At 41.4% G+C, this 25,592-nt stretch overlaps 1 protein-coding gene across 9 annotated transcripts in view; it reads right to left on the minus strand.

The window, feature by feature from the left end:
* The window catches only part of PRKG1 (protein kinase cGMP-dependent 1), a 924,943-nt gene that overhangs the window by 64,440 nt on the left and 834,911 nt on the right, over positions 1-25,592 (minus strand). The gene's annotated exons all lie outside the window — the stretch shown is intronic.

The raw sequence follows: 25,592 nt of genomic DNA on the forward strand, positions 1-25,592 counted from the left end.
ATTTTGCAAACAAAACACAACAAATTTAAAGTGTGTCATGATCCTTTTCTATATCATTTCAATAGTTTCCATTTTTGTGTTCCTAATGGCAGCAACAAAATAAGTGAGTAGTAAAGGGTAGATTGTGCCTATGGGATACAGCTCTGAATCTGAGGTCATGTGGCACTGCACTCCCTCCAGGGATGCTCATGCAGGAATTGTGCTTAAAAAAGAAAAAATCATCTTTGAAAGTAAAATGGATAAATGTAAAGTAATGCACATTGGAAAAAATAACCCCAACTACACATACAATATGATGGGGGCTAATTTAGCTACAACTAACCAGGAAAGAGATCTTGGAGTCATCATGGATAGTTCTCTGAAGACATCCATGCAGTGTGCAGCGGCAGTCAAAAAAGCAAACAGGATGTTAGGAATAATTTAAAAAGGGATAGAGAATAAGATGGAGACTATCTTATCGCCCTTATATAATTCCATGGTACACCCACATCTTGAATACTGCATACAGATGTGGTCTCCTCATCTCAAAAAAGATAAACTGGCATTAGAAAAGGTTCAGAGAAGGGCAACTAAAATGATTAGGGGCTGGAATGGGTCCCATATGAGGAAATATTAAAGAGGCTAGGACTTTTCAGATTGGAAAAGAGGAGACTAACGGGGGATATGATAGAGGTATATAAAGTCATGAGCGGTATGGAGAAAGTGAATAAGTAAAAGTTATTTACTTGTTCCCATAATATAAGAACTAGGGGCCACCAAATGAACTAGGGGCCACAGTGCACAGTCAACCTGTGGAAATCCTTGCCTGAGGAGGTTGTGAAGGCTAGGACTATAACAGGGTTTAAAAGAGAACTAGATAAATTCATGGAGGTTAAGTCCATTAATGGCTTTTAGCCAGGATGAGTAAGGAATGGTGTTCCTAGCCTCTGTTTGTCAGAGGGTGGAGATGGATGGCAGGAGAGAAATCACTTGATCATTACCTGTTAGGTTCACTCCCTCTGGGGCACCTGGCACTGTCCACTGTCGGCAGACAGGATATTGGGCTGAATGGACCTTTGATCTGACCCAGTATGGCCATTCTTATGTTCTTATGTCCTTGGAAGGGGAATGTGCTCATGGCACATTCCAACTTGCTCCCCATGATGTGCCCAGTCTGTTAGTAGGTAGATCCAGAGAGGATGGCAGGGGGGCATGACATCTATTCCTATACATGCTCTTCTCTTGGGAAAAGGGAGGTGGAAGATTTTTCTGAAGTGCAGAGGACATGCCTGACCTCTCTTCCAGAGAAATAAAAAAACAAAAAAATTGCTTCATAGGGTGATGTGTGAGTTCTCCTAAATGTGCTTGGAAAAATAATTCCCCCCCCCAGATCTTTCAGAGGTACATTCTGGAAGGGTGGGAGTTGGGAAGAAGTAGATTTATGTATATGGATATACTAAAATATAAAATAGGTATAGGCGGGAAAGGTTTTTGTTTTGTTTTGTTTTATTTATTTTGATAGGGAGATAAAGTTGTGGGATGCATTAAATATTATTAGGTTCATATATTTAGCCCTATTATTGCTGCTATTGTGCTAAATCCTCTTAAGTTTATAAAATGCTGTAAAGATTTGGATACTTGCTGTGTCACTATGTTTGTGTACCAGCAACATTTAGTTTAGAAAACTAATATGATTCATTGTGTCTATGGAGTAAAACATCAGCATTTGTGTTCTAGTTTTCCTTAGAAATTACTCACCATTAAATGAGATCACCAAAAGAGTTTTATTTCACTTTATCAGAGGGCTAGCCTGGCTGTCTCATGTTTTCCTCACATCTGAGGATTAAAATGGAAGACAAACTCAGGCCTTCACTCTAGGCCATGTCTTCACTAGGAAAAAAGTAGGTTTTTGTTTTTTTTTAAACCACATATTATCCGACACATGGTAACTAATATGTAGTAAAATGTTAGTGGGACAAGACAGTTGTAGTTTTTGCAAATGTTAGCTGGTTGAAATAAGCCTAGGGATTCCCCTCACCCCTGCCCATTCTCCCCGTGTACTTACCTAGATCTGCTAACATGTGAAAACTGCATACTTCCCTGGTAACTATGATGTGATTATATTCTAGTGTAGACAAGATAGGCTGTAGTATTCATGTTAGCAGGTCTAGGTAAGCACTATGGAGGAGCCCAGGGTTTAGTTCAGCTAGATAACATGTGAAAACTACAACTGCCTTGTCAACATTAGAATGTTACAAATGTTAGTTAACATATAAAACTCCTCACCTTTTCCCCTAGAATTGACAATTAGGCTGAGAAGGGATGTGAATGTTACAGAAACAAGTGTGTTCATCCTGGAAAGCAACAAGAGTGGATAACACAATGCCTTGTGTTATTGTGTTATTTTAGAGACAACTGGTTGGTTTGGGAACTGCTTTGATAATTTCCACAGTTCAATCTTCCTCAGATGATGGTTGAGTGAAGCAAGACTGTGAGGGTATGTTTTTGAAAGTGGATGAGGAGAACTAAAAAAAAGGTAAGAGGATCTTCTGAGAAGCACTAAAATGTACAGTAATCAATTTAATAATAGCTCATTATTGTTTTGAGAAGCCTCTTTGCTGGTTCCCATTCATCAGTTTTCCAGAACCCAATAAAAGCTTCTGTCAAGTACTTTCTCATTCCTCCACTGGAGGGCACAAGTGTATTACGTTTTCACAAGCAAAATATAAGTGTATGTCTACAGATTTGTTTGTTTAAAATACTTTAGTCTATATATGATGCAAACTTTATTTTTGTGTTCTACATTTGCTAACAATTCAATTTTTGTAAACTATAGTAGCATGGCATTTTTGTTCCCCAACTCACTACTTTGACATTTTCAAGATTAACGCAATATATTAAAACATTATTCTATCACAAAAAGAGATTCTTTTGAAAATACCTGCATTCATAGACATTGTTTAGGAAAATAATGAATTTCTTCTTCTTTAAAGAAATGTTTTCCAAATTTAAGTACATGTGAATATAGACGATGATATACATAGTGTATTTTCAGAATGTATGTACAATTTCTTGAGAAAAATAAATTCCACTCCTTTTGTAGTTACAAGTTTTAAATCTTGAGTTTTTAAGACTATTTCTTTCACCGTCAAGCACTTTTGGGTTTTTGTTTTGTTTTTTTACACCATAATTTCAAAAATTCGATGTTTGCCAGAATGAATCAGTTTATCAATACTTTTTACAGGTAAAATTGATTTTTCACTCCTTTGACAAAAAATATCTCCCCCCTCTACAGTGAGCAGCAACAAGAAGATCTGTGGTGTTAAATTGCTTAGAGTTCCAAACTGAGAGGCAGCAGATAAGGTTCTATTCCTAATTGTGCCACAGACTTCCTCTGTGGTACACACAACCTCTCTGTATTTCAGTTTTTTCATTTGTAAAATAAAGAAAACACTTACCATATGGGGCATTATAAGGCTTAATTCATTAATATCTGCAAACCATTTTGAGACAGTGCTATAGAAGGGAAAATTATTATTAAATTCTAGAGTATATTTAGGGGAACCTTATATCCTGCTGGGGTTCTGCCACCTTTCTGCTCCTGCCTGACTTCCCTGAACATCAGTGAGGGCTGGTGATGGTGAATGTGAAGCTGTTTGCTCGACTGAACCTCAAATTTTACACGGTCAAGCTGTTCCACAGACCATGATGATCCTGGGAAGTATAGGGCAGGAGAAGAGGCCAGTTGCAACTGACCAGGATGGTATAAAGGGCATAACTAGGCTTGGAAGGATTAGATTTTTATCAGTAAATGTTGGCAAATGTTGATTTCACCTGTGAGAAATATTTCCATCGATACTAATTGAATTTACAGATAAGCAAACTAAGAAAAATGTTGCTTGAGAATTATAGTTTGTTTTAACGAGTATATTTTGTACATTTTGACATGTAATGTTGACAGTTTGTGTTCTAATGATTGGAAACTTTAACTTTTTGAATCTCAACATCTACTGTCATTAAATAATTATTGTCTGAGTCTCTCCTCCCACCCTAATTTCCCACAACTGTGAAAATGTAATTCAATAAAAATCAAAAGGAAAGCTTAAAAATAAACATCAATATTATTAGTCAAACTTACACAAAACTAAAAAGTGAATTCTGCAAACCCTAATCATAACAGACAAGCTCAGCCAGTTACTGAGGTAGAACATGAGAAGCTAAATGGGCCAGCTAAGAGAGATAAAACTCTACCGGATGCTTTTTGATACATTTTTAATGTAGACAAGCTGTATTGTAAAGCCTGAAATTCTAGTCAAGGAGAAGCAGGATACTTTTCAAAGAAATCAGTTTTGCTTGATACTCTTCCCCCTGGTTGGGCAATATTGTCAATTGGTCAAACTATACATAGCAGATGAAGCAAAGGAACTGGACTGTCAGCTGCAAATTACTGCTCTCTAATTTGCTGCCTCACCCTAGCTGGGGTACAGGTTTGCACATCCCAAGGGATGCTCTAAACTATGCTAGCTGACTATGGTCCTCTGCCATATGGGAATTTCCAGAATGTTTCATGTTCTGGCCACTGTGCCTGCCCTCTCAACACACATTTCTTGCCCCATAAACACTATGCACTGGTGGTTGTGGATAGGAGGTGTAGGAGCTGGATCCATACTTGCTAGGGACTTGTTCCTACCAGAGGTATCCCCAGCAAGAGACTTGTGGCAAGTTTCCTCTCTGCTTGTAGCTCTTCAGTGCTGCGAAGAGCCCAGGGTCGAGAATTCACCCACCACATTTTACATATTATGTTGGTTATTATTTCTTTGATCGTTTTCTCTGAAGTCCTTCTAATATGTCTGTATTTTTCTGGTAATGAAGTGCCCACGACTGGTTTGCAAGAGTAGCCTGACCAGTCATCGATAAAGAGAGTATTACCTCCTTATTCCATGATGTAATATTTCAGTATATGAAGACTCAAATCACGTGTCTTTTTTTTGCTCCAATATTTCATTGTAAATTCTCATCTAACATACTGTCCAATATCATCTTTAAGTCATTTTCAGCATTATTATAAAAATACATTAAAATATTTTAAAGTTGGCTCCACTGCTGCTTAAAAAGAAGAACAAACACACACACACATGAGCATACATGCACACACACACCATCACAGAGGACATAATGGGCAACCACTGCTAAGTAAGGAACTTTTTTCTTAATATCGTCTTCAGTAAATCTACAAAAATATACTAGGTCATTCTTCTACAATTTCTTCCAAGGGCATGAAGAGATCTGATATACAGCAACATTTATTCTATAGTGGAACAAAAACACTTATCAGCCAAAAGGAAAAAACAAATGACTTTTGGGAAAGAACTATTTAGCCTTACACCTGCTTTTCTTCTGAAGATCATATTTCTACATTTCCTCTCCATTAATGGGCATATCGTCACTTGAAACTCCCAGAAGAACTTTAATGGCTTCTACATTTCCTGGTATTAGCAACAGTGGTTTCAAATTAGCTCCTATTGCTGCAAGGCAGAATTGAAAATGAATACGAGAAGGGCTGAACTCAGCAACATGTCGAACAAGTATAATTGTAGAATTTTACTGTAAAACATTTTACTGTAAAACACAGCTGACTCCTGATTAATAATAAGGAATTCAATCATGTTGTAAAAGGAGCTACAGGCAAGTTCAGATATAATTTTTAAGTTACACAAGGGAATTATAATGATACTGAATGTCTGCACTTATCAAGGCTAAAAAGCACTTACTTTCTAAATAGATATTAATGTATTAGCCAACATTAGTATAAAATATATATTTTTCCTCATAGCACAGAATATATCCCTTTGAAGAGGACCCACATAAAACTCTGGTCCCAGGGTTCCTATAATAGCCCTGTGTAGGACAGGTTTGCTGGCATAGTGACCAGGAACGGGACCTCAGCAATCTTTGAACTGAGCCACCAGATCCAGTGGCCAGGAATCTCTCCATAGGGTACACAGAGGGACCAGAGAATGCTACTGCACTCCAATCCAAAGGCTGGGATGCAGCCGCTGGCCTGCTCAAGGCCTTTTTCTCCCATACCTTTGGCTTAGTTCGCAGCACAAATCACATTTACTTATGCTTTGTGTAGGTGGGAGTGGAGGTGAATTTCACCATAATGAATAACTAGAGTTAAGTGCTATTAAGCCAGCAGGGGTTCTCATTCATTTCTGCTGCACTACTCCTACTAAATACACTTTTTTTCTCTTTCTTTTTATTATGTTTCTCTTCTCTTGTATGTTGTTTGTCTCTGCTCAGCTGATATATTGTTCTGCATTATTTCTATTGCTTTCTCAATGTGTCTGGCTAGTATACAATTATTATTTGTTTTTCTTTCGAATTGGGGTGTAATACTGTCACAAAGCATTTTTTCTTTGTTTTTTCTTGATACTGGCTGTCTAGAAAATGAACTTCTTAGACAGCATAAATACACGTTCCTCCAAATAACAGACTAATAAGTATTGTCATTATACATCCCCACTGATATACACACTCAGCACCGAATTTGGAACCACCTAGAAAGCAGTGAATGTTGGGGCCACAGATGCTCCTTTATGGTACTGAACAGTTGGACCCGAGGTGATATACTGTAATTGTTGCAGCCCCAAGCCCCCCTCAGTTCCTTCCAATCACTGAAGCAATGCAATTGCAGCCCTCTACTTTGTGTTACTGTTTTCTTGAATAACATATACTCCCAAATTCATTTGATTCTTTACTACATTAGGTACGATTTTTCTTGTTTCTTTTTCTTGTCAGTATTTGTTTCATTGTTTGTCTCACACCATTGGGCTGTCACAGTTTTGTACTATCAGTTCCTGATATATTTTCATTTGACTCTGGTGATTCCCTTTATTTTACAGCCATTTTGGTTTTGGTTGAATATGAAAGAGAAACAGGTTTCAAGTGGTTCCCATCATTTCAGGGATAAGATGTCAGTCAACAATCACCACTTGCTTTCACTGCATTTTCTAGGGTAGGATTACTAGCTCACTCTGTTTTATCTTTATCTCTGTACTCAAAGTGATCATGAGTCCTGACACTTGTGGAGGAGGCCTGGAGAACATCTCTGGAAGATTTTAGTTTTGGTGCTTGATTGATGTCGGTACCAGGAAAAGTCAGACTCCAGATGTTAGTAGTGCCAGGAGGCATGGGTGCCAACTTATATGGGCTCGTGGAGCTAAAGCCCCAGGAATATTCAAAATCAGGGGCTCTGCTCCACCAATATTTGGAGCTAGGTTTTGCCCCTTTAAATCCCAGCCGCGGCCGGGAATCAGAGGGCTCTGGGCTGCCCGCTGCTGCGGGGAGCCCAGAACTTTTTAAATCCCAGCCGCGGCCGGGAATCAGAGGGCTCTGGGCTGCCCGCTGCTGCGGGGAGCCCAGAGCCTTTTAAATCCCAGCCGCAGCTGGGAATCAGAGGGCTCTGGGCTGCCTGCAACCACGGGGAGCCCAGAGCCCTTTAAATCCCAGCCGTGGCTGGGAATCAGAGGGCTCCGGGCTGCCTGCAACCGCAGGGAGCCCAGAGCCCTTTAAATCTCAGCCGCGGCGGCTGGGATTTAAAGGGCTCAGGGCTCCCCGCAGCTGCCAGCAGCCCAGAGCCCTTTGAATTCCAGCCCCTGGCCGCTGATTGCCCCCTCCCCAGACCCCTGCCCCAACTGCCCCCCAGGACCCCCACCCCCTATCTAAGCACCACTGGTCCTTGTCCCCCGTTACCCACTCCCGAGACAACTGCCCCTAACTGCCCCTTGGGACCCCAGCCCCTATCTAAGCCTCCCTTCTTCTTGTCCCCAACTGCCCCCTCCTGAGACCACACCCAACTTCCCCCCAGGACCCCACCCCCTACCTGTCCCCTGATAAACCCCCTGGACTCCCATGCCTATCCAATTGCTGCCTGTCCCCTGACTGCCCCTCTGAACCTCTGCCCCATCCAACTCCCCCTGCTCCTTGTCCCTTGACTGGCCCCTGGAACCCCCTACCCTTTCTCCAACCTTGTAATCTTGTGGCACTGACACGTTGTAGCTTCATTTTATATCGGCTTACAGGGCGGGATTGGGGGGGGCACCACCATTTTGGGCCCCATCAAAAATTTTACAAACCTGCCGCCTATGCCAGGAGGGACCAAGGAAACTAAACAGACTAAGAATCTTATAGGCATGGCTCTATCTGCCTTTTCCTAGCTCTGAGGAGAAGTGGTAAAGACAAGAGGAGAAAACACCACCATGCCCCTGTATCCTCATTCAAAGTCCAAGAAAATAGCTGGAAGGCTAAGATTTGAGGGGGGGTTTCAGCACAGATTGAGTCTTTGAAACCAAGCAAATTGAGTACTTCAGCAACTAGTTGTTGAACCAGGAGGGAAGAAACAAACATCTACCAATACTTTGCACATGGCAAATCTGAATCCAAGTGCCAACAGGTTTCCAGATAATGATTATGTTTTTTTAAGACTGTCCAGTCTCCTCCTTCCAACTCTTCCTCTGTATGCCTGAAAAGAGATCCCTCACCTATTATTTTATTTGAGGTTACAGGTAGGGGTCTTCAGGCTCGATGGCATCTGAATCCAAGCTTCATTTCAGGAGTTCTTAGATCCATGTAGCTACCACAGCTTGGGCTTATGGTTCTTATGCTTGGCGACTCCAGAGTTACAGAAAGCCCCTTCTTGGGATAGTGATATATATAGTTGGTGCTTTAAAAGGGGCTAATTTCACAAAGCTGAGAACAATTATGAGCCAAATCAGCTGGGAGGAAGAATTTAATCAGAAAAAGGTGAATGATAATTGGGAATTGTGTAAGAACACTTTACTAGATGTCCCCAAAGCCACAGTCCCAGAATCTAGGAAAAGGCCATATTAGTTGTTAAAATGACCTGATTGAGAGGGAAATGAAGGCAGCTATAAAATGATATATGACAAATGGAAGAAGGGAGAAGTTGATTGTAATGAGTATAAATCAGATGCTAGGAATTACATAAAATTAATAAGGGAAACAAAGGGACATAAAGAAAAATCTAAGGCCAGCAGAATTATGGAGAATAAGAATGAGTTTCTTAAGTATTTTAGGAACAATGGAATTGGTCCATTACTAGATGGCATTGTCAAAAATAATGCAGAAATGGCACAAATGTTCAGTAAATTTTTCTGTTCTGTATTTGGGGAAAAACAAACAGATGATGATTTCATGTCATATAACACACTTTCCATTCCACATAGATCTACTTTAGTAGCTTCTGTTTAAAATCCTGCTGAGATACTAGTGACTCTGAAAAAGATTTTGGGGTGGGAGTAGATAATCAGCTGAACATGATACTCCTGGGGGAATTCTGTGCCACTGCGCACATGCATAATTAATGAGCTGTGCATATTTTTAATTTTGTGCACAGAAAAATGCTTCTGCTGAAAATTTGCTGCAGTTCTGCCTTTTTACCACCAGAGGAAGCCTATCCCAGCCAGCTAGGGAGGAGAAAGAGACTGCATAGCCTTCTTCACAATGCCTGTAGGGCCAGGTCAGGAAACAGGGGTTATGGGGCTACTGGTGGGTCAGACATGGGCTCATAAGGGCTAGTGGGGGAGGACAGACTGGGGAAGGGGGTTCAATGGGAGTGGGGGCTCGAGGCCACAAGGGGAAGGGAGGTGCAGGGCCACATGGTGATGGGAGATGAGGTGCAGGGCCACATAGGGATTGGGAATGGCTGAGTGAGGGGAACAGAGACATATGTGGACGGGGGAGGAGATGCAAGGACACATGGGAATGGGGGCAGTCGATGTCTGAGTGGGGGGGTGGAGGGACACATGTGCCTGACTCAATGTGAGAGGCTACGAGTCAGCCAGGTTCTGCATGGGGGAAGCTCCCTAACAGTCCCTCACCGCCCGTCAAAAAAACCTGTTCCATACTTTTCCAACCATACCCCACAACCCCCCCAAGTTCACACCCAGGCTCCTTCCCAGCAATTATTTCCCTTTCCCTCAGCTCCTCTGTTATTCCTGACTCCCCACAGCCTTTGCACTGCTGCTGGGGGGTGCAGTAAAGATGGTTCTGTATTGTAGTTTAAATAAATTATTACTCAGAGTTCTGTATTAATATGCCTAGTAAGGAATCTATTTATAAAAAAAAACAAAAAACATTTTATGAATCTTTTTTTTTGGTCTGCATTGTTACAGACATACTTGCTGACAGGTATTTTGAAACAAATGACCAAAATAATTGAAACTGGTGTGATTATATTTGTTATTTTGACAAATAAAATATGCAGAATTTTGCAGAATTTGCAAATATTGTGTGCAGATTTTTTAATTTTTTGGCGCAGAATTCCCCCAGGAGTAATATGAGCTCCCAATATGATGATGTGCCAAAAGGACTGTTGTGACTTTTGGATTCATAAACTGGGGAATCTCTAGTAGGAGAAGAGAGGTTATTTGACCTCTGTATTTGGCACTGGTGCAACTGCTACTGAACTATTGTGTTCAGTTCCTGTGTACATAATTCAAGAAGGATGTTGACAAATTGGAGAGGGTTCAGAGAAGAGCCATGAGAATGATGAAAGGATAGGAAAAATCCCTTATGAGCTCAATCTATGTAGTTTAACAAAAAGAAGATTAAGGGGTGACTTGATCACAATGTATAAGTGGGGAACAAGGTTCTTTCCATTCCTAAGGCCTTCAGGCTGGCTTTGACTTCTTCCTCAAATATCGCTAACTAAATTCCCTAGCAGAACATAAGAAAGGCCGTACCGGGTCAGACCAAAGGTCCATCTAGCCCAGTATCTGTCTACCGACAGTGGCCAATGCCAGGTGCCCCTGAGGGAGTGAACCTAACAGGCAATGATCGAGTGATCTCTCTCCTGCCATCCATCTCCATCCTCTGACGAACAGAGGCTAGGGACACCATTCTTACCCATCCTGGCTAATAGCCATTTATGGACTTAGCCACCATGAATTTATCCAGTCCCCTTTTAAACATTGTTATAGTCCTAGCCTTCACAACCTCCTCAGGTAAGGAGTTCCACAAGTTGACTGTGCGCTGCGTGAAGAAGAACTTCCTTTTATTTGTTTTAAACCTGCTGCCTATTAATTTCATTTGGTGACCCCTAGTTCTTGTATTATGGGAATAAGTAAATAACTTTTCCTTATCCACTTTCTCAACATCACTCATGATTTTATATACCTCTATCATGTCCCCCCTTAGTCTTCTCTTTTCCAAACTGAAGAGTCCTAGCCTCTTTAATCTTTCCTCATATGGGACCCTCTCTAAACCCCTAATCATTTTAGTTGCTCTTTTCTGAACCTTTTCTAGTGCTAGAATATCTTTTTTGAGGTGAGGAGACCACATCTGTACACAGTATTCGAGATGTGGGCGTACCATGGATTTATATAATGGCAATAATATATTCTCAGTCTTATTCTCTATCCCCTTTTTAATGATTCCTAACATCCTGTTTGCTTTTTTGACTGCCTCTGCACACTGCGTGGACATCTTCAGAGAACTATCCACGATAACTCCAAGATCTTTTTCCTGACTCGTTGTAGCTAAATTAGCCCCCATCATGTTGTATGTATAGTTGGGGTTATTTTTTCTAATGTGCATTACTTTACATTTATCCACATTAAATTTCATTTGCCATTTTGTTGCCCAATCACTTAGTTTTGTGAGATCTTTTTGAAGTTCTTCACAATCTGCTTTGGTCTTAACTATCTTGAGTAGTTTAGTATCATCTGCAAACTTTGCCACCTCACTGTTTACCCCTTTCTCCAGATCATTTATGAATAAATTGAATAGGATTGGTCCTAGGACTGACCCTTGGGGAACACCACTAGTTACCCCTCTCCATTCTGAGAATTTACCATTAATTCCTACCCTTTGTTCCCTGTCCATTAACCAGTTCTCAATCCATGAAAGGACCTTTCCTTTTATCCCATGACAGCTTAATTTACGTAAGAGCCTTTGGTGAGGGACCTTGTCAAAGGCTTTCTGGAAATCTAAGTACACTATGTCCACCGGATCCCCCTTGTCCACATGTTTGTTGACCCCTTCAAAAAACTCTAATAGATTAGTAAGACACGATTTCCCTTTACAGAAACCATGTTGACTATTGCTCAAGAGTTTATGTTTTTCTATGTGTCTGACAATTTTATTCTTTACTATTGTTTCAACTAATTTGCCCGGTACCGACGTTAGACTTACCGGTCTGTAATTGCCGGGATCACCCCTAGAGCCCTTTTTAAATATTGGCGTTACATTAGCTAACTTCCAGTCATTGGGTACCGAAGCCGATTTAAAGGACAGGTTACAAACCTTAGTTAATAGTTCCGCAACTTCACATTTGAGTTCTTTCAGAACTCTTGGGTGAATGCCATCTGGTCCCGGTGACTTGTTAATGTTGAGTTTATCAATTAATTCCAAAACCTCCTCTAGTGACACTTCAATCTGTGACAGTTCCTCAGATTTGTCACCTACAAAAGCCAGCTCAGGTTTGGGAATCTCCCTAACATCCTCAGCTGTGAAGACTGAAGCAAAGAATCCATTTAGTTTCTCCGCAATGACTTTATCATCTTTAAGCGCTCCTTTTGAATTTTGATCATCAAGGGGCCCCACTGGTTGTTTAGCAGGCTTCCTGCTTCTGATGTACTTAAAAAACATTTTGTTATTACCTTTGGAGTTTTTGGCTAGCCGTTCTTCAAACTCCTCTTTGGCTTTTCTTATTACACTCTTGCACTTAAGTTGGCAGTGTTTGTGCTCCTTTCTATTTGCCTCACTAGGATTTGACTTCCACTTTTTAAAGGAAGTCTTTTTATCTCTCACTGCTTCTTTTACATGGTTGTTAAGCCACGGTGGCTCTTTTTTAGTTCTTTTACTGTTTTTCTTAATTTGGGGTATACATTGAAGTTGGGCCTCTATTATGGTGTCTTTAAAAAGGGCCCACGCAACTTGCAGGGATTTCACTTTAGTCACTGTACCTTTTAACTTTTGTCTAACTAACCCCCTCATTTTTGTATAGTTCCCCCTTTTGAAATTAAAGGCCACAGTGTTGGGCAGTTGAGATGTTCTTCCCACCACAGGGATGTTGAATGCTATTGTATTATGGTCACCATTTCCAAGCGGTCCCGCTATAGTTACCTCTTGGACCAGCTCCTGCGCTCCACTCAGGATTAAATCTAGAGTCGCCTCTCCCCTTGTGGGTTCCCGTACCAGCTGCTCCATGAAGCAGTCATTTAAAGTATCGAGAAATTTTATCTCTGCATTTCGTCCTGAAGTGAAATGTTCCCAGTCAATATGGGGATAATTGAAATCCCCCACTATTATTGGGTTCTTAATTTTGATAGCCTCTCTAATTTCCCTTAGCATTTCATCATCACTATTACTGTCCTGGTCAGGTGGTCGATAATAGATCCCTACTGTTATATTTTTACTAGAGCATGAAATTTCTATCCATAGAGACTCTATGGAACCTGTGGATTCGCTTAAGATTTTTACTTCATTTGAATCTACACTTTCTTTAACATATAGTGCCACTCCTCCCCCTGCACGGCCTGTTCTGTCCTTCCGATATATTTTGTACCCCGGAATGATTGTGTCCCATTGATTGCTCTCAGTCCACCAGGTTTCTGTGATGCCTATTATATCTATATCCTCCTTTATCACAAGACACTCTAGTTCACCCATCTTATTATTTAGACTTCTGGCATTTGTGTACAAGCACTTTAAAAACTTGTCCCTGTTTATTAGCCTACCTTTTTCTGATGTGCCAGATTCTTTTTTATGTGACTGTTTATCATCTGATCCGGCCCTTACATTATACTTCTCATTCCTCTGCTCCTGACTATAACCTGGAGATTCTCTATCATCAGACTCTCCCCTAAGAGAAGTCTGTGTCCGATCCACACGCTCCTCTGCAGCAGTCGGCTTTCCCCCATCTCCTAGTTTAAAAACTGCTCTGCAACCTTTTTAATGTTTAGTGCCAGCAGTCTGGTTCCACTTTGGTTTAGGTGGAGCCCATCTCTCCTGTATAGGCTCCTCCCATCCCAGAAGTTTCCCCAGTTCCTAATGAACGTGAACCCCTCCTCTCTACACCATCGTCTCATCCACGCATTGAGACTCTGAAGCTCCGCCTGCCTACCTGGCCCTGCGCGTGGAACTGGGAGCATTTCTGAAAATGCCATCATAGAGGTCCTGGATTTCAGTCTCTTCCCTAGCAGCCTAAATTTGGCTTCCAGGACATCTCTCCTACCCTTCCCTATGTCATTGGTACCTACATGTACCACGACCATCGGCTCCTCCCCAGCACTACACATAAGTCTATCTAGATGCCTCGAGAGATCCGCAACCTTCGCACCAGGCAGGCAAGTAGGACCTACAGCTCAATGAGAAGGCTGGTCCAAGACATGACCCACAAATCTGCTCACGCAAAGTAAGCCAGGAGATTAGACATACTGGGAGGGAAGTCATATTCCTCTGTAACCTTGCAGACAGAAAATTATTAGCTCCATATGACTTTTTCTTGTGGCACAAGACATATGAATTTCTTCTAAACCCCTTAAATTCGTGAGTCATCAAGAATACAGAACAGACCTGAAGTTTTACTGATAGCCTCAAACTGATCTCATCTGGTATTTAGACCTCCTAAACCTGATAGAAAAGTTGCTTTCCTGCTCCCAGTTCTTCGAGATCTTTTCTCTAAAAGATGGTCAAATTCTCCTTTTAAATTGCAAATCCCTAGAACTGGCTGCCTAGATCATAAAACCCTGGTAGACTGGAATTGTGAGTATTCTTTCAAGGTGCAGAAAACCATATTAGAAAGTCACACACTATCTACTATGCAGCAAAATCGAAATGATTTTCTATCTGGGCACTTCAAAGACATCTTACCCCAGCCTTTCCTTCCATATCTGCTATTTTGGACTATTTGTTATCATTAAATCAATCTTTTTTAATACAGTATATAGTCAAAGTTCATCTAGCAATCATATCAGCCTAACATATTTATTTCAGGGATCTTCTGCATTCAGACATCCAGAGGTTACAAAATTTCTAAAATGACTCATTCACACTTAACATTTCTTAGAATTATATCTGAGCATGAACCACCTTCTTGGAATCTACATCTACTTCTCAACAAGTTGATAGAATCTCTACTGAAAATGTTGTGATAGTGTTTACTGTATGACATGTACCTGAAGACTATGTTCTTCATAACAATAACATCAGCAAGGAAAGCCATTGTGTTGCAGACCCTAATGAAAAAACCTCCATATAAAGAATTCTAGAAGAATGAGATGTTTCTACACCCAAGCCCTGAATCCTTATCTAAAGTAGTCCTGAAGTAGCACCAAACCAGTTTAACTGTTTTCCCCTCTAAACACAATACTCAACGAAATCTAAAAAAATTCATACAACATTTCTGTCTTCTCCTGCATTCCACATGTGATATCCAGTTCAGGAGAGTAGTACTGCAATGTTTATCTAACTAGTTCTCCTTAGACTTGGAAGTTCGGGCATTACTGCACAAGAATGACAATACTTGAAGAGATCACATTGCTTACCAGTAATCTTTTCCCTCTTCTTCCCCCAAACAAAATACATATAAAGCTTTTAGTCATGCCATATATATAAAAAGTGTGTGTGTTTATATATATATAACTGGCTATAGAGTGCCAGTTATATATAGAGTGCGTTTTACGAATATATTCGTAAAACGCACTCTATATATAACTGGCACTCTATATATATAAACACACACACTTTTTATATATATGGCATGACTAAAAGCTTTATATGTATTTTGTTTGGGGGAAGAAGAGGGAAAAGATTACTGGTAAGCAATGTGTTTTACAAATATATATATATACATTTAGCTTTGAGAAATGTATATATATATATTCGTAAAACGCACTCTAGTAGAAATAGAACTAAATATTGTTGCTCACCTGAATTCTTGATCTTTTTAACTCACTGAAGTTAATGGCAATTTTACATAAGTAAGGATTTGATATTTAACATGCACCATTCAGCAAAAGGCTGGCTAGCTTGTTTTAGAATTGCACAAAAGAGAGGGTCAGAGGCTGGGAAGCACTTGTGGTTTTCTTAAACTTTACAGTTATCTGAGCATATATGAGGATAAGTACGAAAATGCATACTCAGGGTTTATCTACATGGGTTCTGAATTGTAAAGCACACTAATGTGTTGTGCACTAACTGGTTTGTTATGCAGACCCTGCTGCTGTGCATTAAAAGTTCCCTAGTGTGCGTTCACGTAGTGCTGTTTGAAACAGAAAATCCCACCCCACAACCTCACTCCAGCCAGCAGAGTTCCGTTTTCTTACTAGGCCCACTTGCTGCCTCTGCAGAATTTAGCTTTGAGAAATGTAAATCTAGCCATATTAAGCAAATTGCTTCTTTTGTTTTAAATTCATTTTCTGTTTTAGTGGATCTTTTTATTGTTGTTAAGATTACTAGTGGATGGGTAATTAGTGCAGATGTTCCAAAAAGAAAGAGAACCCCACAGCCTAAAGAATTTCTGGAACTGACCCATCCCTCTTAGTCTTGGTCAAGGGGGCATGGGCAGCTGTATCCTTTATCATCAGAATGTGAAGAATGGAAGAAGCAGAAAGACCCAGGAGGAGATGAGTTGGAAATGGTGTTGGCCACAATCATAAATATGATTAAAAACCTATAAGAAATAGCAGTCAGAAAAAATCTGTTATTTTCTTATTTTCTGTTTAAGATAATAAGAAAAAAGACAGAGTTGTTGAGTTGTTAAAGAAGTAGCAGCTAATAGAGTTGTGCAGAGCAAGAAACCTCTACTTTAACGTCTTAGCAAAGAGCAGCTCTGCTATATGCTGTATCAGTGGGACCATGACTAGAATGGTCACCCAGGGCCAAATAGAGGCTCAGAAGTTGAAGAGACTGGAGATACCTCAACCCAGGGTAAACAGGAACAAACGGTGCTGTAGCAGGGTGGACCCTGCTCCGGGGTTTTAAGGGGTTAAAAATGTGGCCTGACAGAGCTGAGCTGATTGGGGAAGTGGCTACAGCTGGGGGCCACGCCCCAAACTGAGTAGCAGGGCCTTATAAAAGGCAGGGAAGCTAGGAGCCCAGAGAGTCTCTCTTCTGCCTTCAGAGAGAGATGGGCCTAGCTGCTGGGAAAGAGAGACCAGGTACCTGAGTGCAGCAGGGCTGGGGAAGGCTGAGGAGCCGGGGAGCTCCAGCCTAGAAAGCCCCAGGCTGCGGCCTAGGAGTGGGCCGATAGGTACTGTGGGTTGCAGAGGGCAGCCCAGGGGTAGGACAAAGCAGCAGGTCCAAACCCTCCTTGCCAGGGATGAGTTGGCTGAGACTGCAGTCTGCCCAGAGTGGGGGGCTAGACAATGACTGGCAGTAGCCATACACTGAGGCAAGGTAGGGATAGAGGGTGAGGGTTACCTAAGGAGGGGAGACCCAGAGAGACGGGGGTTATTGTCAGGGGGCAGCACCCCAGAGAAAGGGGCACCGGGTCCAGGGAGGGACACGGGGGCCAGACGAACAGGTGGATCACTGGCCTGCAGAGGGCGCTCCGGCGCTGGACGGAGCTAATTCCATGAGTCACCAGCAGGAGGCGCCGCAGGGGTGAGTGCGACCAGTTTACAGGTGCCAAGAACCAGTACAGACAGCAGAAACTGAGGGAGGGTGAACTGGAGCAGGCTAACCATGAGAATGCAAGGCAGAGGAAGACTCATGAACTCAAAGGTTTTAAGTCAGAAGAGACCATCATGATCATCTAGTCCAGTGGTCCCCAAACTTTTGAAGGACTGTGGCGGCAGTCAAGCATCCGCCGAAATGCCATCAAAAGCGGTGTCATCCAGAGGCGTCACCGCCGAAATGCCGCCAAATTTCGGTGGTGACACCTCTGGATGACGCTGCTTGTCGGTGGCAAGCGACGTCATCCAGAGGCGTCACTGCCGAATTTCGGCAGCATTTCAGCGGATGCTCGACCGCTGGCCAGGATGCAGGCACATTTAGATGCTCCCATGGGCACCGCATTGGGGACTCCTGATCTAGTCTGACCTCCTGCACATTGCAAATGGGAGTGCCGAGGAAGACTACATCATCTGTGAAGATGAAAGATGTATCTACCCCAATGGGAGAAACCCTAGATCATCATCCAGGTTCAGTGCCCCGGATAAGTTCAGGTTATATTGGGAGAGACTGCAGCTGGGGGAAAGAAGTTCACATAGTGGGGAAGGGGATGCCAGCATGAACTAGAATGATTGCAAATGGAGACAGAAACCACACATTTAATGAATATAAAAAGGGGGATAGTATAGATGTTTATTTAAAGGGGGTGCACATTTAACCAGGTGACCGGCATTAATAAGAAGCAGTTTCTAGCTCCTTTGTTGAATGGTAAGGCACTCCACTCATTTACCCATGAGTATTGTTTGGAATATAATAAGTTTAAAATCACTTTGCTACAGACATCTGAACTAACACTTGAAGAATATAGAAAGAAATTTCAGTGAGCTCAGAAAAAGAGTTTTGAGATTTATTCTGAATTTGGGAGAGTATATAAGGGAATAGATGTCTGGGAAAAGGGTTTCTATGCCAGAAGAGGCCGTTGAGGTGATGGGAATAAAGCAGTTCTATAAACTGTATTCTCATGAGTTGAGAGCAGGCCTTATTGAACGTAACCCCAAAACACTATACATGGCAGGCAGACAAGCAGATGTATATATGGAGAGCTGGCCTGGAGTAGATAAAGAGTTAACAAAGGATTGGCACAAAACAAGTTCAAAAGGTGCAGTTATGGAGGATCCTTCACCCAATGGGAAATCTGCTCTCTCTAAGCCAGCTAGGGCATGACCGCTCTAAATCAACTCCCTTAAGGATATCTGCCAAACACAGGGTCATCTCACATATGGTTGCCCCATGAATGCACAGAAGTTACGAGAAGTCCAAGCAGGAAATAAGCTGTGGTATGCCTCCTCTGGGGAGGAGGAGCGAAGAAATCAGATGCCCCGCCAAAGAGAACAGACACTCCTGTAACACTGGCATATATATACAGTGCTGCACCTTGACATGCACAGAGACAAAACATCCCCAGCAGGCGCAAGAGGTACAAATTAATAGGAAACTGTTGGAGGGCTCTTGTGATACTCAGAAACATATATTTGTTTAAAGTATTAATGGAAGTTCATACAGACAAGAGAAATCTTGTATGTCACATTGTAATCTAGAAGAACTTTGTATGATTTGAGTCATTACACTGTGCAAAATAGGCTTTCAAAATGGAAGTGCTGAAAGAGACTTGAATTTGTCAACAAAATAATGCTAATAAGACCTAACATTCTGTAGCCTGTTTTATTTTCAAAGTGCTGTACACACACACAATTACTTCTCAGAGAAATACCTAAAGATGTGATGAGAGACATGTCTGACTATTTAGGGACACAGATGAGAAACAGTGACCTTGATGCATGTGGACATTAAAAGCAAAACTAAATAGTACATTGAAATCTTTCAGGGGCAGCTTTATGAATCTTGCCAGTAACTGCCTCATCAGAGAATAGTCATCAGCATCATTACATCCTTCTGCATATATCCTTTTGAGAAGCACTCCAGAAGACATGCTGTTGTAAATCCAGACCTGCTGAGTGGTGTCATATTCCTCTTGTACGTCATAAGCTCCTAAGAGTACCACTTTATTTTAAATGTGGTATAGCTGATTTACTCAAATTGTTACATTCACACTTATCCCAAAGTCCCTTTAAAATTTAAGTTACTCAGGGATTTATTTATACAGCACAGAATGTAAGAAGCACTTTTAGGAGGTCTTTCTAGTTATTTCATAATAATTAGTTCAGCTAGCAAAAGTATCTGCTTTACTCACTTTGATTCACATGGCAGATACTGTAGCAACAGACACTAAATAATATAATTGGATTTTTTCCTTACAAATTTAAAGTGTCCTTAACTGGATATAATGTATTTCAAAGTCATAAGATATTAATAGCTATATAAAATAGGGGGAGACATGATTATTTAAGTCTTTTTGGTGCACTGGAGTTCCTTCTAATGAAATAGCAATAAAATCTGAAATTGATCATTGGTTTCTATGTTCCCCATATATTTCCTCATCACACAACTATTCTAACATTTTGGTAAACATTATCAAAAGCTAGCCAATCACAAACTAAGCTTTACACTTTACACTCATTACACTTACATTTAAGTTGCATGTATTTTTCTTTTCACAACATATACAGCTCACATGCTCATACTTAGATTGTTTTTGGCTGCTATATAATCCTGGGAATTTTGCACTGAGATCATTTATATCTTTGAAGAACTGTCTTCATTTCTTATTCTCTATTGTCATACCAATTCGGGTTTCCATAGAAACTGGGACTAAAGAGTGAAATCGTAAAATACAAATGAACAGGTCTAAACTGACAATGTTGTGTTTCATTAGATATATAAATGCAAACAGTAAGTTCTATGTATGCACTGCATTCTAATAAGTAAGCCAAATAACATTATATCTTCTACAATAAATTAGATACACATTCTCAAGTCTGAAATCAGTTAATGCTTACTATTAGCAAAGTGATACTGTTTTTTATAGAATAAAAATTAGACATTTTTATTATTAAAACTTGATTTCACAAGTGAGGGGACAGATCCTGCATTCCTTGTGCACCCCAAATTCCCACTGACTACAGTTTATTACAGCTGGAGTTTTGAGTGTGCAGGATTGTAGCAATATATTATATTTTAAGATTTAATCTAGAGTCTTAGAGCCAGATTGTGATTTTACTTGTGCTAGTGTAAAGGGTAACATCATTAATGCCACTGGAGTTGACTTCAGCAGAGTTACTCTGGTTTATCCCAGTCTAAATGAAATCACAATCCTGGCCCTTAAAGAGAGATTCCACTCTGGAAAAAATGTATATACATATATCGTTGTTTGTTCCCTTTTTACTGTCTTTCAATGTCTTCTATGTCAAATATGCTCAGTTTACAATTAACTGCAAAATTATTCTAGGACCTGAAAGTCAAGCTGTTCTCTTTCTGGCTTGTTTATAATCATCAGTAATGAAGATTCTGCACCTGTTCAACCTCATTGTCCTTAAACTCAGCCTTTGGTATACCTGTGTAATCCCATTATCTACAACTGGGTTGTACCAGCAGCACCATTGAGAAGTACCCCTGGTGGTTTACGTACTGGTTGGCAAGGTGGTCCGGTGCCAAGATAAGGATATGTGTTCCATCTATTGCCCCACCACTGTTAGGGAACCCCACTGCAGCAAAGCCATCCACTATGACCTGCACATTTCCCAGACTCACTACCCTTCTTAGCAGAAGGTCAGTGATTGTATTGGCTACTTGAATCACAGCAGTTCCCACAGTAGATTTGCCCACTCCAAATTGATTCCCGACTGACCAATAACAGTCAGGCATTGCAAGCTTCCACAGGGCTATCGCCACTCGCTTCTCAACTGTCAGGGCAGCTCTCATCTTGGTATTCCTGCACTTCAGGGCAGGGGAAAGCAACTCACACAGTTCCAGGAAAGTGGCCATACACATGCGAAAGTTTCGCAGCCACTGGGAATCATCCCATACCTGCAACACTATGTGGTTCCACAAATCTGTGCTTGTTTGCCAGGCCCAGAATTGGCATTCCACTGTATTAACCTACCCCACTGCTGCCATGATATCCCAATTGCCACATCCTGGCTTTCAGGAATGTCTGTGTCCATGTCCTCCTCACAATCATCTTCATGCTGGCGGCTCCTAGCTAGTTTCTGCACATACTGCAGGATAATGCATGAGGTGTTTACAATGCTCACAACAGCAGCGCTGAGCTGAGTGGGCTCCATGCTTGCTGTGCTATGGTATCTGCATGGGTAACCAAGGAAAAAAGGTGTGAAATGATTGTCTGCCATTGCTTTCATGGAGGGAGGGGAGACTGATGACATATACCCAAAACCACCCGCGACAATGTTTTTGCCCCATCAGGCATCGGGAGCTTAACCCAGAATTCCAATGGGCAGTGAAGACTATGGGGACTGTGGGATAGCTACCCACAGTGCACTGCTCTGTGTGTCGATGCTAGCCATGGTATTGATAATGCACTTAGTGGGGACATGCACAATCGACTGTATAAAATTGCTTTCTAAAGATAGACTTCTATAAAATCGACCTAATTTCATAGTGTAGACATACCCTAAATAAATTCCACTGCTAAAGGTAATAATTGGAGATATACCAATCTCCTAGAACTGGAAGGGACCTTGAAAGGTCATCAAGTCCAGCCCCCTGCCTTCACTAGCAGGACCAATTTTTGCCCCAGATCCCTAAGTGGCCTCCTCAAGGATTGAACTCACAACCCTGGGTTTAGCAGGCCAATACTCAAACCACTGAGCTATCCCTCCCCCTCTGCATCCTTATCCACTTGATCACAGATCCTAGACAAGGCTTCACAGGCTATTCTCTGGCTCATCCCAAAGTTGCTGCACCTATGCACCCGCATGCTGCAGTGTTGCAGGCAATATGTCATGTGGTGGAAGAGTGCCTGGCTTTACATCTGGAGGTGGTTTACAATGTCTAGCCTTCCTTGATATAGAGGCCATCATCTAGCTATGGAACCTGGACATAGAGCTCTGCTGTCTGCATATGAGGGAAGAAGAATTGAAGCAGTCATAGGCTGATTGGCCCTTTAAGGTGCTAGATTAGCCACCCTCACACACACAGCTGGCCTTATCAGGTGAGTGATTTCTTTAAAAGGACTGAACATTCTGTTTCAGAGTGAAACCACACAGAGTGGGCAAGCTTCTGTGGAGGGTCCTGAGTGAGGGTCTTCAGAAGTTAGTGAGGAAGCCCCAGGGAAGGAGTGAGGGAGGCAGAGAGACTGAGAGATAACCCAGAAGAGAGTGGGAACTGAACCCAAAGAGTGCGCTGAAGAGGAGCTCAAGAAGGACAAAACCTATCAGGAAAGCCTCCAGACTCCCGTTGGAAGAAGACCCCAGTTGGTGCTCATAAAGATTATTAAGAGTAAGGAGAGAGCCTAAAGGGAATCAAAAAGTGATTGATAAGTAAAGGTATATCTTGGAGGTTAGAAAATGTAGCAATAAAGTGAGAAATGCTAGAGGTCAAACTGAATTAGATTTTGCCAAGGAAATTAAAATAAATAAGAAGATTTTTTGCTATATAAATACAAAAATAATAAGGAAGGTTGAGGTTGGACCACAATGCAGTGTGGAAGTAGAGGAGATTAAAGATAATCTAGGTACAAACCCAAAACTACATGAATATTTTGCCCCCGTTTTCAGTAAGAATGAAAATATGGAATTTAAGCATGAAGGCAGGATGACTGATGGAAATGAGTGTATAGAAATGGGAATTACTACATCTGAAGTGGAAGCAAAACTCAAAGAGCTTAATGTTCTCAACTCTGGGGTACTGGATAATTTCCATCCCTGTATACTAAAAGAACTGGCACATGAGATTGCTAGTCTGGTAGCGTGGTTTTTTAATACATCGAGCTCTTTGTGGGGAATAGCTAATATAGTATCTATATTTAAAAAAGGGGGAAAAAGTGATCTAGGCAATTACAGACTTGTTAGGGTAACTTCAGTAATTTCCAAGACTTTGGAACATGTTGTGAAGGAAAGAATAATTATATTCTTAGCAGTAAATAGAAAAGGGGATATAATGCAACACAGGTTTAATAAAGATAGATTATGCCAGACTAACCGGATTTCCTTCTTTGAGAAAATAACTGAATTTTTAGCTAAAAGAAATACAATAAATCTAATATATTTGGACTTCAACTAAAGCATTTGACATACATGGGTAACACATGGGAAATTTTTAAATTAGAGAAGATGAGGATTAATAAAATAATTATAAAATGGATGAGGAACTGGCTAAAGGAGAGAAGGCAAGAAGTGATTCTGAAAGGTGAATTGTCTGACTGGACCAGTCTTAGTCCATATCTTTATTAATGACATTGGAACAAAAAGTAGGAGTGTTGTAATGAAATTTGCTGATAAGAGGCATTATCAATACAGAGGAGGATTGGAATAATATTCAGGAAGATCTGGATGGCACTGGAGTGACAGAAATGGGAAGAAATAGGATCTGTGGGGGCAAACAATGTAATTAGTTTTGAGAGAGAAAGGGTCAAATTTATGAGTGGAATTTTAGAACAGGGTTACTTGTGATGGTAGGGTGCAGAGTTCAGCAGTCCTGGGGAGGACCCTTCCAATTTATGTCTTATGTTCCTAAAGCTCTTGTTTTGTGACCCTGAATGGAGATTGATACCAGAGTGACCCAGCCAGAGAGCTGACACACCTAAATCCCGGAGGACACAACATTGGGGAGGAAGATACTGAGGCAAGGAGTGCCTATAGAGCCACATCCTGCCAACAGGGGGCACTACATGGCAGGCACATCCCTTGTTAGAAGCAATAAAGAAGTAAAAGGGGAAATTAGCAAATTTACCGGTGATAGTTATTTCTCATAATGGAGGGAATTTATTGATCAGGAGACTACTCATAAATTAGAGTAGTAAAATGGGATAAAGTTTCTACTCTCTCCCCCATTCTTCTTTGAACTAACGTGTCCTTCAACTGAACTGCAGGTGCACCACCCTCTGACTATGTCAGGACTTACAAAACTGAAAAAAAACCCAGCAGAATTACAACTATAGGCCATGATTATTTGGTGGATTAGAGCACATTTGTGCTTTTTGCCTGGCACAAAGCAGCACTAATCCCAGTGGATCTGCTATTAGAGATTATCCTCTGCGTATGGGGATCCTTGGGTGGTGCAAGGCCACCAGAGGCACTGCTCTCCTTGTGGCCAGTGGAGGGTGGTGGCCACAGCAGCCAGAACTAGGGGCCACATTGGAGGCTAGTGCAGATTGTATGAGGATTGAAGCAGACCAAAGATGGCATAAAGTTCTCCTTGGGAACCGTGAAAATCTCTTTTTTCATACACAGGGCATGGTCATAGTCTGAGGTAACTGAGGCATAATCCCATATGGAAGCCTTCCGTGAGAAACTGGAGGCTGTCTTTGAAGAAATTTAGAGCAGATTTAGGCTGAGGTTTTATGAACCATGTGAGCAAGTTAATCCCCTTATATATGCTGGTCCTGGAAAGATTCTTAGATTTTTCATATAAAGTTATTCAGCTCCTAGGAGCATCCTTTCTGCAAGGAAGGACATTCCTGTGGCTAAACTGCGGGAGTGAAACTCGGGAGAACTAGGTACAATTCCTGCCTCTGCTCCAACTTCCTATGTGAAACCAATAATTAAGTTTTACGTTGATGAAGTGCACTGAAGCTATCAGGGTCAAAATTGACAACCCCAACTAGAGTGTGGAGCAGTGGTTCTCAAACTATTGTACTGGTGACCCCTTTCACATAGCAAGCCTCTGAGTGCAACCCCCCTCCCTTATAAATTAAAAACACTTGTTTATATATTTAACACCATTATAAATGCCAGAGGAAAAGTAGGGTTTGGGGTGGAGGCTGACAGCCCACGACCCCCTATGTAATAACCTTGTGACCCCCTGAGGGGTCCCGACCCCCAGTTTGAGAACCCCTG

Source organism: Mauremys mutica, chromosome 7, assembly GCF_020497125.1.
Source record: "Mauremys mutica isolate MM-2020 ecotype Southern chromosome 7, ASM2049712v1, whole genome shotgun sequence".
In the NCBI taxonomy this organism is placed as follows: Eukaryota; Metazoa; Chordata; order Testudines; family Geoemydidae; genus Mauremys; species Mauremys mutica.